We start from the raw sequence: 20723 nt of genomic DNA on the forward strand, positions 1-20723 counted from the left end.
TGGAGTTACTCTATAATAGCCTTTTTCTCGCAAAAATAGTTTATCAGATATTATTTTCAAATGTTACTTCGATTTTTCTCGACGAATTCATTTGTTTGGTCTCGAAAAATTTTCTCACAACTTTGTGGCTAAGCTAGGACTGCTTCTATTCCTTCTCAAGATATCGACATGCTTTCCCTGTGTACATTCTTTTCTTTTGAGACAAATAATGGTTCTACAAATTAACCATTTTTAAGTGTCACGAATATGTGTGTGTGTGAGAGAATAATAGTTTCTTTTCAAAATCTCAGCTAGAGAGAAGGTTTGTAAAGATTTGATAAGAATAGCCTCTCGAGATTGAAGTGCCTATTTTCACGGAAATTTTCGGATTTTATTTTCTTTTACTTGAACTGCATAAAGTGACATTCTTACAAAGTATGTGACATTAGGTCACTGAGGCCATTAAGTTTAATGATTATATCTTCTTAGAAAGTCATGTACCAATCTTTTTATTAACATAAACCTATATGATTATAATTATAAAATATTAATTTTCAAAAATATATTTGTTTATTTAATGCAAAACAAATAGATATTGTTATTATATGCCAAGTAATTTATACAGACCTGATAAGTACGTATAGAGATAAAGTTTATATATTCCGTTTATGTATGTTATGTGTCTTTCACAGTCCAAAGATGAGTTAATTGCAGTAAACTCCATTTTCATATAACACATATAGTATACACTATAACTTCTAACATAAATAAGTTTCACAAAAGTTAGATTTTTATTCATTTATTATGTATACTCTATATATTATTTAGCACACATATGTAATTGAATAAATCTTTGCACGTATCGTGTGTTATTAAAATCAGATTAACGGTTAACCAGGTTTACTAATATTTCTCGTGCTGATGACATTTAATAAGATAGCTTTGTTGTCAACAGAAGCTAACAATCCTAAATCATCGGTATATATTGCCAAAGCAAAAGTTCTTAGCTTATATAGAGTTTTACAATGTTTTTCCTTCTGAACGATTAAATATTTAGTTTAAATATGAGAACTGGGATTTATTTAAATCTGTAATAAGATACTAAAAGAGCGTCAACTCTATAATAATTTACGCTTGAATCTTTATAAAAATTAGCATTGAATCACTACATACATATTTTATACAAAATATATTAATAAATAAACGATTAATGTATAACTTGTGTGTAGTAACATGGGAAATTTTCTATATGTGAAGATACAAATATTAAATTATTAACCTGTAGAGGACGGGAACCCTATTTTATGAAGCTCCCCGGAAATCGCTTATTTTTCGTATAACACTTTAACACGTATATGGAAGTTATATATATATATATATATATATATATATATATATATATATATATAAATGAATAAAAATAATAAATAAATAAAAAGTTATAAATGAATAAAAATGATAAAAAGTGAAAAAACTGGCTGGTCCTCTAAAGATTAAACTGTTATTTTTATTATGTAACCATATAATTTTTATTTATAATTATGATTATATAATAAGAATAACCACTTTGCATTTTACATTTATATTTTGACACCGTTGATTTCTGTAAAGATAGTTACCATTTCTCCGATGATCTCTTCACTTGAGCCTGATTCTTGATAGATTATTATTTAGAAGAATTTCGTCTGAGAGCGACTCCAGTTAGGTTCTCAATCATATGCACCCATTTGTAGATACGCGACTGGGCTCTCTTTTTCTCTCTCTCTCTCTCTCTCTCTCTCTCTCTCTCTCTTTCTCTCTCCGTCACTTTTGAAAATGAAAGTTCACGCGGGGCCTGCGAGCACGAGGAACATACGAGTCTGGAATTTCTTCCTCGGGGCCCCGCGGGACCTCCATGCCTAACGTTCGCAGGATCGTTAGTATCCGCTGGAGAGTTGAACGCTGGGGTAAGAAGCTGCGTTGGCGGCGGACGTCTGTTTGGAAAACATCGACTGGCGAGCATGTGACATCTGCTAGCGCGCACCATTAGGTGTCTTTCAAGTCTCTTCGTTGGCCTGCTTCTCTATCGCGAGAAACTTTTCTTTCTTTTTCCCAACACGCTTTCCAGCTGATCGACGTCAAAAGCCGGCTCGTCGAGTTGATTTGAGCAATGCATTTTCACGATCATTTCTCGACGAACCTTTGGAGAATTATACCTGAATCGTGAACATGTGAAAGTATAAGAGCAGAAGAAATATTGTGTAGGCAAAAAGAATGCATAAAATAATTTATAAAAATATTTTAATGGTATTAATGTGCATTAACTAATTTATTAATAGTATTTAACATGTATATATAAAATTATAATGAATATATATAACAATTTTTTGCGGCATGGATAAAGATCTAACTTCGAGATAATTAAAAACAAATAATATGTATACATAATATGCAAAATAATTTGTAATATTTTTAAACATGAGGAGAATAAAATAAGAAATAATTTAGATCAACATTTCTAATTTATCTAACTAATGACGTTCGATTTTTAGTAAATGCAATTAATGGCGCTCTGGTATTTCTAATCAACTTTCTTGTTTTGGCCGAGCAAAAGTATGCAAAGACGTTCGCAGCAGTGTACGCAAACGTTTATTATAACAATGACGTCTCCTAGTTTGTCACGCCGCGGCGCGCGTGGACGTACGCCACTTTTGGGATGTTGTCCTTATAGTTATGCGTACATATGTATGCGCTGGTTCAGCCCCGCGTTCCTGAGCGCGACTCACTCGAAAAATATATTCCAGTTCTTCTAGAGACGCGCCTACTTTAAAACAGAGAAAAGCATTAATTCTTATGAGAGGCGCCTGCCTATTTTGGAAGTACGAAAAGAGTGCCGTGAATGTCATTAGAATACTATTAATCTCATTAAAATTTACTTGAAAGCTACTGCGCATTTGAGATCACTGCGATATGATTTCCCTCCTTAGGAAAAAGTTAGTTGAGATTAGCGATAACTTTGGCGCCACCGAAATTAATGCCGAAGCCGAAGACCTGACTGCGTCATTGATTATGCACTAAACACAATTCTGGACTCACAATGTAGTCAGTATTTGAATTTCAATACCGCTTAGGTCACTGACTTAGGTTGTCAATTCTCGAAAATAACTTTGCATATATATTTTTTTTTCTTTTTACTATTTACAGAGTGTTTCAGATCTATTATTAATTTATTGAGGAACTAAAAATAATAATAATAACTTAAATATCCGAAACATTGATCTTTAAATTGAGTGAGATGCAAATAAGTTATTATTTTATATATTTCACGCACATAATTTATAATGTTATTTAAATATTTTTATAATAATATTATATCAATATAAACATATATATATATATATATATATATATGCAAAGAAATATTTTTAATAAATTATATTTATTGAAAAAGCAAGGTGATATATTTGTACAATTGCTATAATTATTTTGAGAGAAGAAACCAGGCGCTCTCTAATCTCAATTAGAGTAATTATGATAATGTATTTATCGCGTTGCTCGCGCCGTGTTCGATACAAATTCATCGATTGGACACAAATGCAAATAACTTATGTATAAGATTTTCGTACGGTTCTTCCTTGACGTTCTTTTATCGTTTCTAATTATCGTCGCATTGTAAGATGATAAAAATGTCGGCAACAATAAATGCCACTCACGAATTTCTCGAACGAAAACAATTCGCACCGGCGATTTGCGCAATGCATGACTCTCGACCGACTTCGATCTACCGATCTCGTGCAATTTGTCACTCCGACCGGTTCGAACAAATGTCAACCATAGGCATAAAATACTATCGTGCACGCGAACGCCGGCCAATCCAGTTTAAACACCGCGACTTATCTCGCAATGACACGTGACACACTCTGTAATGAGTATCGAAGTGCCTCCGGGCGATGCGATATAAATCTCATTTTATGTGTCGATTAATCTGAGGACTCGAATTGATTGGATAGAGATAAGCATAGTTATTATCTTAATGTGAATACTGATGTATTTCTGGTTAATATTCATAAGAATTTCGATTAGGTACAGTAAATACGAATTCAAAAATATGACTTTTCGGATACAGAAAATAGATCTCCGAAGTTTCTTTGTGTTATTCTTAGATACGCGTTATACAAAGTCGAGAGCGTGACTTTTGGAGCATCCCTGAATGTCCTTGCAGACGGTCAACAGTGAATTCTTTCTCCAGAAAAGTTCCATGAAGGTCCGCATGGATCTTTATAGCCCATCTTAGTTAGAGGGTATTGACGCCAGACGGTGTTTTTCTATTTCGTATATCCCACCTGCTTCGATGTAGCTGGAGAATAAGATCACTATAGGAAACTACAGTATAGACTAGGAAAAGAATATACACACCGACCGCCACGCGAATACACATTTCAAGCACATGCTGTGGATTAAAGTTCAGAATAGAACTCATTATAGAGATATTTTATTTTATTATGCCGTCAGTCGCGATTTTGGCGATTATTTCTTAGTCAAGAAATGATTTCCTTAAAATATAATTAATGTATATTTTTATGCAATATTACTTCCGTATATACATAATTCTATGAAATTCAATGATAAAACATTGCCTCTCCAAAAACATAGATTTCATAACTTATATAATAAACATTTTTCTTAGATGGCGTATTATGAAATTATATAGAAAGCGTAAATTATATACGGTTTAGGTTACATAAATGAATTAATATGCATCACGAATGTCTTTGTTTTAGCTTACTATAAAACAAGATTCTTTAATTTAAATTAACGCGATTTTACATAGAATTTGCAACATACTGCAACAATAACATATTCAACTAAAAATGCCTACGTAATTTTGTAGCTATTATTTGCCGAAAACCACAGATTATGTTTGCAGGTGTTGCTAATAACGCAATTTGTCGCGGTCTTTTTTCGATATAAAATCATTTATAATTGTCGCGCACGCATACATCTCGCCGGACAAAGCGCTCGCTTCGCGCTCATTTTGCGGAAGGCAACAGAAAGAGCGCGAATAGCGCGATTGCCGTGCAAAGAACGCCCGTTTGTGAAAGGCGGCGTTAGCCAATATCGATAATCATCTGCCTATAATAGATGGCTCGTCCCGGCTTGCAGCGTAGAGATCGTATAAGACGTTGAACTATTCAGCCGCGCGTTATACCGCAGCCACCAACAAAGAGGGGAGAGAACACAAGAGCATCATGATTCATAACTGCTTCGCCTGTACCTGGGTAAAAGTCTTGAGACGCGATGGCGTTTGATGGTAATTACAATCTCGATGCGCCTCCAGTATGCGCTGCTGTGTGGAACGATACCTCGTTTCTCTCCGCGCCAAGGACACGAAATGGAAATACCATTTTGAGCCGCGGATTTAGTCAGTATCCTCGAAGAACGTGTGCATTGCGTGCGCTTCACTTGCACACATTCGCTGTAATGATTGTAATTTATTTCGATGATTCTTTGATCGTTCAACTGTAGATATATCGAAGACAGAGACACACACACACACACACAGCGAGCGGCAATAGTCGAAATGAGAGATTTTACAATAACCCTTTGTCTTGATCGTGATATTGCTGAACAATAGAATAAGCTGTCTTATTTTATGTTAACTAATTTTTTTATTCGATAAACATAATAGTTGAAAATTGCTTAGATAAATTCTAAATATAATTTATTTATGTTATAACTGAATTATATATATATATATATATATATATATATATATATCATTTTTAGAAAGAAAAAGTTAACTAATTGTGAGATTAATGAACCGACAGCAACAGATATATCAATCAGATTGTAAAACTAAAATTCTTTCAAGAATATATTATATCATAGATTAATATAATATTAATTTACGTATAATTTTACTAAATATTTTAACAACTGTTTATCGTGACATCATGTGACTACCAATATGAATTTGCTATGATTAAATGCGTGCTATTACATAATACAAATTGCAATCGATAAACATACGACTCTCTGCCTTGCAATTCTTCGAATCTTTGGTCCGCGCAATACACAACATGTAACCAACGCGTGTGTGCGTTTTTCACGTCGCTAAAGATGATTACAGAAAGCAAACGCAATTTGCGGCTGAGTAGTTAGTACATTTTGTCTACTACTCTAACGTTAGGACAAACAACGGGTGACAAGTCGGAGATTTGCGTGGTGATCGTTATCACCGTCGTTATAGGCGATTATCCATTATTTTCAACGTCGCGGTTCACGATTGAATACGATATAACGACCACGTATGTATAATCGTCCGTCTGCGATAGTCGATAGAACGCCTGGTGCATCTCGGAAGATGCTGGAAGGTCCAGAGAGCCGAGGGAAAGGCGAGAACTGACGTCACCATTAGGAATGAGGTTAAACTGATGCTAAAGTGTTGCCGCGTGAGGCCGGTCGCTATAGCGCGTTCAACCCGGTGCAGGATACTGAGATCCTGAAAGGATTTTATAAGCGAGATCCTCGGGAGCGCGAAGTCGAGATTTCTCGCGCGCGAGAGGGAAGATCCGTGATTGCATCCCGAGCATCTCGCGATTGCTCCGCGGCCTCTCGATCTTCTGCCTTTCAGGATTTACGCTCGATCGCCGTATATATTTCTCCTTCGCTTTATCTCAAGATCGCGATTGCAAATTCCGTAAATTATTAACGTTGCTCCTCGAACGCTACCCTTTCTCATTGAAGATATGCATCAGCTAATAGCATGTAGTGATGCGTTGATAGAGGATTAGGAGAATGCGAGATTTAAAAAAATTAATGTTTAATTACTGATTGCATATTACTGATGCGTTCTTTCATAATTTAAGAGAATAGGTGAGAGATTTTAAAAAATTATTTTTGCATTACACACACACACACACACACACACACACACACACATAAAACATTTTATATTGATTACAATAAGGTAAGATTGTAACGCGTATTTTAAAACAAAATTTGGAACATTTTAAACATATAAATAATACAGAAATTTATCTAATTGCAATTAAAATTTTGTTTCTTTATTTTATAGATAAATTATGTAGATATTTAAAAGAAGAAACAAGATCTTAAAACTATTTTAATCTTAAAATTAATTTAACCGTTTATCAAATGCATATACAAAGCATTTCAAATTAATATATTTTATGATACAAACTCTTTTCTAGCAATAAGATTATACAGAAATTGTATGTAGGTATTTTTCAAAATATTAAGTTAACGGATATGCTATACTTTTGTATATTAGTAGCTTTAATTTTATACATTTTTAACGTGAAAGATAATTAGAAATGATTTTATTACCGTGCATTTACATTCGATAAAGCCTCGTACTACCGTTAGGCAGCATCGTTATCTATCATTGTAAAAGTTATTCACAAGATATATATAGTTTTGAGCGTATTTAATTACTCTTCGTCCATCCGTGAGGTAATTACTAAGAGGATTAGTAGACATAAATTATTTACAATAGATTTCTTAAGATACAGAGAAAAGAGAGAGAAAGAGAGAACGAGAGGGAGGAGCTCTCGCTCGTAGCAGTATTCTCCACCATTTCTCTTCTGCTCGTCTGAAGCATCTTATGAACCATAGGTAACACGTGTTATGATTGACGAGGATGTAAGAAATTCATGACGAGCACAATAAACCTCTCTAGACATAAATATAAATGGATAGATGTTATCTCAAATAAAAATATGCAATTTTCGAGACAATGTTTATTCGATGGCAATGTTTGATGAGCACATACAATATAAATTTGCTGAATATCCAGAAGTCCACGCAAATATGTACAACGTGATAACTGTGAGAGACGAGTCTCTTATCGTATTTCTTCCAGCGACGCATTCTCTTTTTCTCTCTACGCTGTATTTTTCTAAGCAAACTCGTTTTATTATAAAAGTCACATTTTTTAGAGAATTATTAAATTAGTCGCTTTTTTATATTCACAATCAGTGCACATATTAACATCACTCATTTTTCACAATATTTTTTATGCATTAAAAATTTTAGTGATAATATTAAATGTAATAATATATAATATTTAATGGCACATTTAAAAAGATTAAATCTCTCTACTGTGCTCTTTAATTATTTTTATCACACAACATTTAACTTAAATTCTATCTAATCAATCCATCTTACCGAACGTAAACCAATAATTATTTTCTCCGATCAAAGAATCGGTAAAGCATATATCACTAACTTCATTCGCCTTCGAAAGCTGAAGCTACTCTCTTGCCTCTCATAGCCGCCGTCGTTACCGGTGCCGCGGTGCTATCTCAACGTGGCATCCGCAGAACCCTTTGTCTTAGCCAGGGCACGACTTCGGTCGTATAATACGCTGGGGGTCCCCGAAGAAGACCCGAGTCGGTAGGTACCTATCTAACCAATACGAGTTAGCATCGTGTACCCCGGTACCCGGTACGTACCAACACGGGTTTCTCTCAGCCGGAGCTTCTCTCTATCTGCGAGAGATCTCCGGTCGTATGGACGAGCTCGTGCTGACCTCGGGGGCTAAAGATTACGAGGGCTCGCCACGGCTAGAATTCAACCGCCACGGCCGCGCCGCTGAGACGTACACACGTATCTCCGCGTATTCCACCTTGAGCAGATTGTAGCGCATACACGTAGTTGGGATACGCGTACCCGAGGGCAACCGACTGCGGTGGAATTTCATGACCGCGTACTTTTCTGCGGGTGCACCTTTTTCCACGAATGGAAGAACGACGGGACAAAGAAACGCGTCATCGGCGCTTCGTTTGCTGTTTCTTCGGTGTTCGCAATACTTTCTTCTTACTCGTTTAATAATTGATGGTGTACGAGGGACGATTGGCCTTGCCGAGTGTATCAGTTGACACGCGAAGGGACATATAGCGTGTAGCAAGGATAGAAAAAAAAATTTCATATGTCGCTGCAGTCTCGCCTCGTTGTTAAGTTTTCGATAGATATTTGAATATTTTTGACGATTAAAAAAGTAATAGAGATATTAAGTGTAATATTTATATTGGAAAACAAGATGAATCCCAAGATTGATATTTTATAATTTTAACCAGATATTCCTATTACACAAAAACTAATCAGCAAAAAATAATGTATCATTAAAAAATATTTTAAATTGCTTGTACACAATTACACGAAATAGGGAGAAAATGTATCGAAATTCATGGTAAAAGGAATGACGTGCAGAAATTCAACAGACATTTCCCTCCGATCAAGGAAATCTGCATTCTGAATGAGCGTTTCAGTTCCCCACAAGTTTGGTACCCAGCAACAACCTTGTAACGTGTTCACGATACCACTGCGTCTTAAGGATACATAAACACGCGATTTCGTGACGCTCGCCCATGGCCAATCATCTTTCCGCTGAGGGATTGATTTCTTTCTCGTGCACCTGTCGAGGCACGGATCCTCCGTTCTTTTTCTGCGATTGTGCGCTGCATGTATGTACATATCGTACGCATATTACGTGGGCCGCGCGAAATGAAAGGCGAACCGGCCAGCGGGTAGGTAGATACCCACCTAGAATTACCCAGGCATCGGTCCACAATTACGTCGATTATATATCGGATGGTTTTTACGACCGCATCGCAAGCTTCAGGCCTACATGCCAGATTCCGTTTCGTTCGTATGTACGAATAAGGCAAGGGTGAAGGAAAGGAACTTTTTATCCGCGCGGAGAAAAAAGCAAAATAACATATTAATTGATGCTCGACGTTGTCACTTTCGATAAATGCAATTCGTGCTAATGACTAGTTATCGATCAATGATCTCAGGCGACATTAACGGCGACGCGTCCGTACGTGTCACTTATTGCAATCATCGTTGGCAGGGAATATATTAGCGGGGATATTAACTTAACGTTATAGTTTGCGTCATTATTTAACTGGCTCGTGGATAATAATTATCCGGTTTTAGTAATTACGGCGATTGCTTCATCGCGAAGGATGGTATACGCGCGAGTGAACGTAAAGCTAAACGCTGAAAGAGACAGCGTTTATAAATCCGTGTCAAAAAAGAAACGCGAGTTGAACGGAACAGATTCGTCTCTGGCTCCGTTATTTTTCGTCGCCGGCTAATGACATTCCCTCGTTCTTATCCGTGCCATTTCGCGTTACAGATTTGGCACACGGGTGTCCCATTAACGCAAATGCGTTCCTGCAAAACCAGTTCGCATCTGGACGCTGAAAAGCCGGACGATTGATCGGTGTAACGCCGCAAAACGGTCGCTTACATCAGCACGCGCTACCAGACCGAGAGTGAACTCCTTTAAGACGTGTTACAGACTAGGCTATAGATGGCCAATCAGGGCACACGTGCTATTCAATGGCCGGCAAATATCCTTATGGCGGCACGTGGACATTAGCACGTATGTATAATTAACTGTGTCTTGAGAATAATTTTATAAAGAAATTACCTTTAGTGGAAAAGGAGTATAAAACTCAAAATTTGGCATATGATAGAGGAAAGGTAGTTTATCACTGGATCATAAATTCGATTTATATCAATAATCGACAATTAAGAGAATGAACGAGTTATTCATTATATCTTCTCTTAAAGATATATTTAAACGTGATGGTCCTAATTATTTTTCTACATTTCTGAATTATCTTAATTAGTTGTCTTTTTATCGGGGGAGACTTAATTATTTGAATAAATTATTTGTTTATCAGAGATCTTTTACTGTTCAACGAGAAGAGTCCAAAATGTTTAACAGACGGTCGCTAAATCGTATTTACTTAGTTTGTCCGCGTCTTTACGCACGGTAGCGGACTTGCGTTTAGACAGGACGACAACTGGGCGAGCACGTGTCAGTATGCGTTCACCACGATGCGAGACACTCTCTCACGCGAGTCACACATACGGAGTCGAGCAGTTACTTGCTCCAGCTCGCTTCGAGTGTGTCGCCGCCGTCTACACGGTGTCCAGATATGGCAGCCGCACCGGACCGTCGTCTATCCTACCTCGCGCACCGAGAGTCCTTGACGCCCACCCTGTGTATACGGTGTCTCGCGACGTATCCCACGACGCCTTAACGCGAAGAGATCCACCCCGTCCACTGTGTCGGCATCCTGCGCGCGCGAGCGTTCATTGTACGGGGAAGCCCTCGCGGCGCCTTACATAATTGAGCGATGCCCGGAGGCTTTTCACCCTCGGCCAGCCTGTCTCTCAGACCGCGCTGGACCCATTGTCCGGGTTTCGTCTTCCCAACTTGGAGACGATCGTCGGTGGGAGCGAAGGTCGTCGGCTCGCTCACACCGGAAGTAACGGGTGCTCCTGCACTCGGCCGTATCGATCGGCCGCTTGCTATTAGTGGACATTCAATGAGTTGGGTGTTGGAAGTCTACCGAAGTCATTAAATTGCGTGGTCGATAGATCTGTTGCGACACGGAACCCTTTTTATTTTACTCTAAATACGAAAGTTCATATATTATAAGCGACATTTTATTTTAAAGAGTTTACACGAATAAAGCACTTTGTAACTTGAGGAGTTTGTACAATTAGAAATTCCGAACATAACTTTGAAGATTTATTGCACGTAAATTTCTGTTACTGCGATATAAAATTTGCATAGTTAATTTATCACTTTGCCGCGTAAGTTCACATTGATTTACGATAGAAAATCGCTTTCGATTTCTGCTACATGCACCCCAAATGATTAGCGCTTGATGAAGATGGCATCGCGGAATCAAGTCGTCTTAATTACCCGAACCCGATCGTTCCAACAGGCGCGAAGTTCGATCGATTCCGGGGAAACGCGCGGAATCCACCGGTTTCTCGAAAGCTGGGCAACATTTAGTAGCTGCCGGTTTCTTGCCGGCTCGCGCGTATACCATCAACGTGTTCGTCTACACCTTTCTCTCTTTCTCCTCCTCCTCCCTCTTTTCCGCCGCCCCACGTCGCTCGGTATGTTAATGTCATTCTTCCGAAACCCCTCGTCCGTGATTCGAGGTACTAGCCCGGCCAGGTTTTTCGTGTCGGAAAGGATGTCGCGTCTAATTGACGAGTGGCGGACGTATACACTCTGTTGTGGGACGAGTGGCTGCGTTGGGCGGCGGTGCTGACATGTGTCCGAGGTGTCCGAAGCAACGTTCTGCCGTGTCTTATTATACGCTGGACACCCCGATATTTCGACGGATCGCGACAAATACTCGATGACGGGCCGCACGTCAGAAAAAGGAGCTCCTACGCCCGCATGCTATGCCGCCAATTGACGAAAAGAATATTGTTTCGTGGATACTCGTGGAATTTTTCTGCTATCGAGCGTCGCGATCTCGAGCATCGGTCGTAAACAGTTTGGTTTAGACAGTTTTGTCATTATTTTTAACTTTACGTTTTGCAGATTTCTGTGATTTTATACCACGAGGATTAATTTTGAACCGTTTAGTAAAATGTAGTAAATATGGTGTAATTTAAATCTCATATTATATTTTAAAAATAAAGGAATACGGATCACGAATGGACTTTATAGATTTCTTCACAAATCGTTAGATTATAGTAAAAGCATAATTATCGCTAGCAATAATAAATTTGAACATGTTGGTTTTTTGGCTTTAGATTTCTAACGAAGAAAAATCAGTGCATTTTGAACCACATATGCTCTATTTATGATTTATGAGACAAGCTATAGTTTCTATCGCTAGTTTTTCACATTAATTTCATCGTGAATAGCACATGTATAGCTACACCACAGGAACAATTGCGTTTAATTGATTCACTGGGAGGAGCACACCCGTTTGGGTCGCATGAACAAAGAAACTTTGCCATGCGAGCGATGTGTTGTGGACAGGGAGCTCGTTAATGATTGGAAAAAGGCGCGTTCAAAAGCGACAGGTATACCTTTCGAGACGCTGTCGAGACGTGGGCGAATCCTGCCGTTTATGGAGGCACGCTACTCGAAAGATTCTATTCGTGTGTTCTAATAAGCTCTCTCTCTCTGGGCGCGAGGGACTCACGACCGTTTAGCGCGTGGGTGAGATCCGAAGTGGGAGAGGAAGAAAGATACAAATGAACAAAGAATAGAATTAAGTTTACTTTATGTCCGAGAACATAAATTTCTTCGACGGTACTCTCTTTACGTAGAAAAAATTAAATAGGCAAAATAATACAACATAGAGAAAGAAAGTAATATAAATAATAATAAAAACAATCATGAAAGCAGAACAGATAATTATAATGATATACGAAGCGATTAATTCTAAATATTATTAAAATGCTCCTTAAAATTTAAGATGGAAAAGTTGAAGGGGGGATCGAGGAAAAAAGTTTACTACGTTTTGAGAATTATGAGATCAAAAGTTGAATTAAAATAAATCACATATTTTGATTGATGTAGTTAGCAAAGAAGGAACATGAAGAGCTATTATGAAAAATGAATAAGAAGAAACAATTCGACAAGAAGGATACAAGGAGCTTGGATGCGTAAAAGGAAAGTGAAAAAATAATTCGCGAAGGAGGAGTTCTGTTATCGTGACGTCGTACCGCAGGCGGTATTAGGTGTTCGGCCTTTCAGGTGGGTGTCGCTTCTCCGTGAGGACGGAGAATACGCTGCAACGGTGACATCATCGGCTGCGTAGTCAGCTGACTCGACTTAGATGGAGCGAAAGAACGGAGAAAAGTGCGCCGCATAATTGCCACTGCTGTCGTCGTTCTCATTATTATTATTATTATCAGCATTAATCATTAGGAACGGCCTCGCGGAACGGATGTCGACCCAGTGGTCGAGTACCCCGGCTGCATACGGCTGTCACGAAAATGCGTTGGTGTAAACTGTGAACCAGAGGATGGTTCCACTTGCATAACGCCCATGTGCACAACTGTTGACTATTTCCGATGAAGTAATTTCATGCATATCGAGTGTTACAAAACCGGATATGCAGACTTTAATGACTTTAATAAAATCTGTTTTGCGAAATTATTGTATAATTTTAATGTCAATTAAGTGTCAAAATTAGCTCGAGTAAAGCGGAAAAAAATGTGCTAATTTCCATACGATATTCCTCTTTTTATTTAACTCTAACGAATGTCAGCGTGTCTTTTTATCGAGAGGAAAATGCAGGTGTTCTTCGTCGTCAAATGCCTCTTCGAATCTTCTAAGAGGCCGTCCACGGGGAGAGGCGCGTTCTCCACGTTGATCCGGTGGTACCGGACCCACGGCGAAAGCTGTCGTCGCAAGAAAGCCAAACGGCTACGAGGAATACGGAGCCGATAGTAAATTCAAGTGAGACATTGTCCCTTGATCCCTTCCACCGTGTCGGTTTCGAACAGGGTGGTCCCACCGCGAGCTGCAACGTCGCATTCCCATCGACCGCATAACGAGCTCTCGAGGCACTGTCTCGCGCGCACTCCTCCAGTTCTGGTCACTCGCTCTCCGCCTCTCGCCTTCTCGCTCCCTTCAGCGGCCGCTCCTGGGTGTTCCACGCGTCAGACGAACTGTATCTTCGCGGGGAGTAATCCCTATCCCGAATAAATTGCATTTCGTTGACTTGTGCGTGCGCACGCGCACCTGTTTAACTGCCGATCAGGTATTTGCGATGATTCAATTGAGAAAGATTTGCGAAATTATTCCGATTTTTTTATTCTTTTGTGGGTCAGCGTGAACCGTGAACCTAGATGGATCAAACAGTCGTACCAAATGTTTGATTCAATTAGCTTCAGTAAATGATATCTTTGTAGTTTATAATTTTAGTTATAGTGTGTACCTAACTAATTGAAAATGTGACGTTTTAATTATTCATTTCTCCTGGTTATAACTTATAACATAGATAGATAGAAGATTGATACTTATTTAATAAATTTAGAAGAAAACAAAAATTACATAAAATTTAATTACAATATTATATTATAAATTATAAAAATTGTGATATAAAACATGGGTAAAAACTAATTTAATATAGTTTTTAATCTTTGCTAAAATATAGAGAGATATAAAACCATAATCTGTGATATGTGTGTGTTGGGGAGAGGACTTATAATCATAGTCAATTAACTAATTGTGAGTGCAATCAAAAATAAATGCGGGCTTAGGAAGAGGACTTAGCTATTTACGAGTTGCTAATCGACATTTATGCGACCGGAACTGAGCGTTTTTGGTGTCACTTGACAATTATGGTTTGTGATTACTTGGGTAGCATTATTTCAGAATTTAGAATAGTAGCTGACATCGTCGCCTTTCGCTCGCGATGACTCACCATCAGTCAGCCGAACAGTACGCGTGTATATTGAATGACGATTAGGAATATTAAATCGAGGTAGTGATGTGTGAATCGAGAGATCGTTACTGGCGCTATGTTCTCACGCGAATCTCGAAGCGATCCACCTTGAACGCCTTAATCGCCAGTAATGAAGCAACCAACGTGCCGATGCCCGCGTTATATTCGTATTTATGACGTGAATAATCAGTGCCATTATTTCTCTTATATCCTTAATCAATTGTGTTTTTGCTTTATTGCATAAAAGATAATTACAGTAGGACAAAGAGATAACATTATTCAACTTTCTTTAAGAATAGGTAGACTCTTACGGTATGTTTTGTATATGTATATCCGTTCTAGAAGCAAGAAAATAGATTAAAAGAAAGAAAAACTAAAGTTATTGTAGTACACAAAGCTATACTTGAACGTATTTCATATTTTTGGGGATTTAATTAAATGTTGTATATAAAAATACTCTCAAAATATTAGAAAAATATTTTATCTTTACATAATTGCGACAAGTTTATCTTTTTCTCATTTTCTTCTTTAGTCAATTATTCTTTTTTTTTTCTATCTGCTTGATAATCGAACCGCATGCGTTCATATGGTATACTGTATAAATCTTTATAGCAGTAATATATGAAATATAGGGGTGCGTAAAGTGGCACGAGCTTTCGTAATAAATACTTCAGAAGGGAAGGAAGCGGAGAAATGAAAAGTGCCGGCATACGATATAACTCATAAATCCACGCGGCCACGCTATTGATCGTAAGTCACGCGGCGGGAAGAGAGAGAGAGAAAAAAACCAAGAAACGAAGATTTCGATTCTCATTACAGATACGTCTTGGCGAACGAAACGGTCCGCGTTTCGCCGATTGGAACTTTAATGAAGGCCCGATTATATCCGACGCGGAAAAACGCGCGCGGGCGATCACTACGGACAAAGAGGGATAAGAAAAGGTGCCATGAGGCGAGAGGCGAGAGAACCAATCATAATTATTGCACCTGTTAACCCCGGGAGTCGCGTGGCCCGATGTAATCCTAGATAAGCGTTACCGCTCGTGAGAACAAACGTGATTTGATTAAGAAAAGTAATAAAGTGGCGCGAGAGCTTTAATAAGGTTAAAAGTTCTGCTTAACATTACGAAGTTAAGACGAAGACTCCGTAACATCGAAGATTCATCTCTTTCTTTTCTTAGCGTCGTATTTAAGCGATGAATATTTCTAATAGCAATATATTTCTAATTACACACAAATAGCGTGTATATAATGGATAAAAAATGAATCACAATTATATCAATTACATTTTGCGATTTCAAACAACGCAAAATTTGTCTCAAGCTAATAAACAATTTCCACAACTTTTGTGATTTTTGTCGAAATTTTCAAGGAGAATGAAACCATTCGACACGTGTCCACTTTAGACTTCAGTGCAAATATCTAATCCCGATCGGAATAAATCACGGGCTCTCTTTTAATTCTTCTGTCCGTAAACGTGATTGCAAGTGTCTCGTCGCGAAACGTTGCAGTTTCACGCATCGCGTTCCTGACGCGACAATAGTCGATTCGTTACCTCGCACTCACGAGCTCCCGCGGAGAACGGCGATATGCAAAGGCGCATAAATCAAGAGACGGTCAGGAGTAGGTAACTGAGCGATACGCGATAAGAAGTCTCTTCGTACCGGCCGCGGCCGCGGCCCCGCATTCGTCTCGGCGGAAGTCGCACCGCTATTACAAGTTGCTCTCTTCCGCGCTGAGAGATTCCACCGGTCCTCCGGATCGCGGTTAATGGTTAATCGGATTGACGGTCTTTATACCTGCAATCGCTGTCCTTGTAAGGATCCTTTTGGTAGAGCCCGCCAAGCAGGCAAAATCATCAATTAGCTCGAGCGAACAGCGCGATTGCGATCATCGCGTTCTTCACGCTGCGTCATCTATTCGAAAAGGAGAGGTAAAGAAAGAGAGAAAGAAAGAAGAAGAATGTAAGATAAATGAACGTTTGTTCAATTTTCAAAAATATACTTTTAAGAATAAGCAATGGTTGTACATGAGGGTAAAATTAAATGATTTTTATAATAATTACTATGTTATATTTTTTATTTGAAGATTTAATAATATATTAGTATAGATAAATCTATTTTTTTTATTTAAAGATTTAATAATTATAATTTTACAATAGAATGATGATTTTAATAATTTTGTAATGGATGGACTTATAAAATATATGCTACGTTACGTATAGCAACTTTCAGTTATAGCTCTTTTAATTTTGATATCTCGACTTGAATTCATTAAAATTTAATGACAGAATCTGAAGCACATAAGATGGATCGTACGTAAATAAAAAGAATATTGTAATACTCCTGCATAAGACATCAGGAATTTATGCATCTCATCAGCTTCTGCTCTCAAAAAGGTACATCGGGATAAAGGGGGAGGAAATGATAAACTTATCGCCTCTTTGTCGAGTGTAAACCATTCCGCGAAAGCGTTCATTAGCAGTAATACCTGGGCTTTAAGTTTGCGGTGAACAGGCAGAACGATGTGTATAAGCGATAAACAGGACGAGACATGGCGGAATTCACAAAGCAATTACCCCATTACCCCGCGGCCAAGCGAATTACGTTAATGTATCGGCGACATCTCACTAAAGACGAAAACAGGCGGGAAGAAAAAAAGTGAGGGGCACTCACGTTGTTCATCGCCTTCCTGCCGCGTTATCGCGTTTCTTCCTCTCCAGGACTTTCCGCTCTAAAAGCTACTGTCGTTGTCCAGAAGTGAGGGAGGCGTATATGCACACATTCCGAAGCTAATCTCAATAAAGCATTCGATTTATTGCGGAGCGACGTATCAATGCGCATTCAATTAGCGCCGTCAATGCACGACTGTTACCTATATAAACTAAACAAGCATAGTTGTATATGACGGGGTGCAAGTGCATCCTTCTAATATAATCTTAAGTAGAAGAAAAAGTCAATTAAACTTTATTAAATTTAAGAATTAAATTTTATTGAAATTGATGTTTATAATTATATGAGATATCTTGTCGTTGATATATTGAATAGAGATATCATAAAAAATGAAATTTAAATATTTATATTATTAATGTACATTTTTTTCCATTGCAAAATTTCAACATTTTTGCTACATCTTGAGATAACGCGATTTAATAGCATATAAAAATATACAAATTCCGCGGTGCTTTTTTCGAATTTGCACATTTGATCTCTTTATATTTATTATAGAATTGCAAAAATCTATAAACTGTAGGTACTCCCAGGTTTCTTGCAAAATTCAGTCAAATACAACAAATTCTTAATGTCACACTACGCTGCTTAATCACGCTTTATCGTACCGTCCTTAAACTCGCTAGCGACAAGCACGTATCGCCTGTCCCTTGATGTTTCTATAACTTCGCGACTTAAGACTCTTATCTGCTGCGAGACTTCATTGCACCGCGAATGTCGGCGCATTCCTCGCTTCGTCGCCCGCGGTATCACCGCCGCGCCGTAAGCGGATTAGCTTACTCGACGGCGCGGTGCCGGTGCGGCTCGATTTCGCGACTTTATCTGGATACGGCTTTTTCTGCCTCCTCTCGATGTTTCTTCTCTAAGCCTCTTCGTCTCCGTCGCTAGAGGATTAAGGAGCATTCGATCGTTCCGTCGAAGTACATATGAAAATACACATATGTAAACCGGAGAAAGACTTACAAGAAGCCTAAATTTCCTTACTTTGCCATTTAAAATGGATTTTTCTATACACACTTTTAATATATATTTTTTTATTGCATTACAAATTTGTTATTCTTACTTACTGTTTAAATATGTTAAACTTTGTTGTAATATATGTAAATAAAAGGAGAGGTAAAAACCACGGTGGTGTAAGTCAAATTTTTAATGACTTACACCACTGTGGTTTTTACCCCTCCAAATGTATAAATTGCAATTTTCTTGTAATTTATCATAATAACAAAATTATTTAAAAGTTTTTAAATTATTAATCCTTTAATAAGTTATAATGTATAAATATTATAATTGCATTCTATCCTTGTAATTATTTTCAACCAATAATGTTTCATATAATCTACTGACTTTTTTCTTTCTCTTTTCTCTTTTCTTTTTATCGCGTAATACATAATATGAAATCCAGACTTTCATAAAATAAAGTCTACATCTTCTGCACATTTTTCTTCCTTTTGTTCTCTCTCTCTCTCTCTCTCTCTCTCTCTCTCTTTCTTCCTTTTTGACTCTTTTTCCTCTCTTCCGTAAAAGAACTCTTAATCCGAAAGGATTAGATAGGCATCGCAGAGGATCGACGAAATGGTCATGAACTTCATCTCTACATAAAGAAAAATAATTTATTCCCCTGCACCTGCACGAATAAAAAAAGGGAGGAGCGAAGTAGAGGATGAGCAGATGAGAAAGATAGAAGACTTCGGCTTTAGAGAAATCTCTCGCTGAGATTATAATCCCTCATTAAGTTAGCCGCCCATAAGGTATACGTGTAATCAATCGTTGGCGTATGTGTTATACTCAAGCATACTCATGCACCGTATAGTGCCATAAGTGTATACTTATTCTGTGTTTTTAGTAAAGAAACGTAAATTTCAAAGAATTGATCTACAAATACTACCACACTTGGAAGATTGAAGAAAACGTAAACACACTTATTTTTCATTAGTATTTAATGATAAGAAACAGAAAAGATTAATGCGAAAGATTCTTTGCGCAATCTTTCTGAAGGCTGTTTATAAATAATTTTTCAAGTGATTCAGTTGTCTCTTGCAAAAGAATTATGAATTCTTGGCGATGAACGATGGTACAAAATGTTTTTGCTGCGCGCAATTAATATTGCTCACTGTTGCAGTAATGTGTCAAAAGATACGTGACGCAATATTGCACGGTGTGCAACGAATGGGACTGATACAGTGGGCATTGTATAATTAAAACAAACAAAAGATAATTTGAAGCGCTTGACGTAGGTGGGAGCCATGGTCGTCCTTGCAGCTTGAAGCTCATAGCATGCAACTCGTATGCATATGTTCAAAAACCGATACATGCAATTCTGCCATGCTGGAAAGTTTAAATTCTTCACACATATAACTATGGTTATTTAATAACATCTTCCGTTGAAAATATTATATATAATTTTATTTTGTTTTTAACAATTCTGCAGCTTGTATTCAATAAGCTTAATAATTATATAACATATATTATACTTGGTAATTATACATGGCATATATCTTTATTCTTTAATTCAATTTCGAAATATTATATATTAAAAATATGTATACTTTCTTTTTTTTAAGGAAAGGATAAAACTCATCATCAATTATTCATGGCACAAGTGCTAAAAATATATTCAAGAATGCATATCCGGGTATTCAATGATCATAACCCAGCTTTTATGATTGCGTTACAAACAGCGTAGCCTTCCGGTACCATACTAAGCACGCCGAGATAAACAGAAATTAAAATATTGTACGTATATAGAATAGTTTTTTCTTATTGATTGCAAAGACCAGAC

The 20723-nt window shown here is 37.6% G+C and overlaps 1 protein-coding gene across 3 annotated transcripts in view; it reads left to right on the forward strand.

Moving 5' to 3' along the window:
- The window catches only part of Egfr (epidermal growth factor receptor), a 159229-nt gene that overhangs the window by 95936 nt on the left and 42570 nt on the right, over positions 1–20723 (forward strand). The window lies entirely within an intron of this gene.

The sequence above is a fragment of the Temnothorax americanus genome, unplaced genomic scaffold (genome assembly GCF_048541705.1).
Source record: "Temnothorax americanus isolate GAGA-0224 unplaced genomic scaffold, ASM4854170v1 Scaffold16, whole genome shotgun sequence".
Taxonomy (NCBI): Eukaryota; Metazoa; Arthropoda; class Insecta; order Hymenoptera; family Formicidae; genus Temnothorax; species Temnothorax americanus.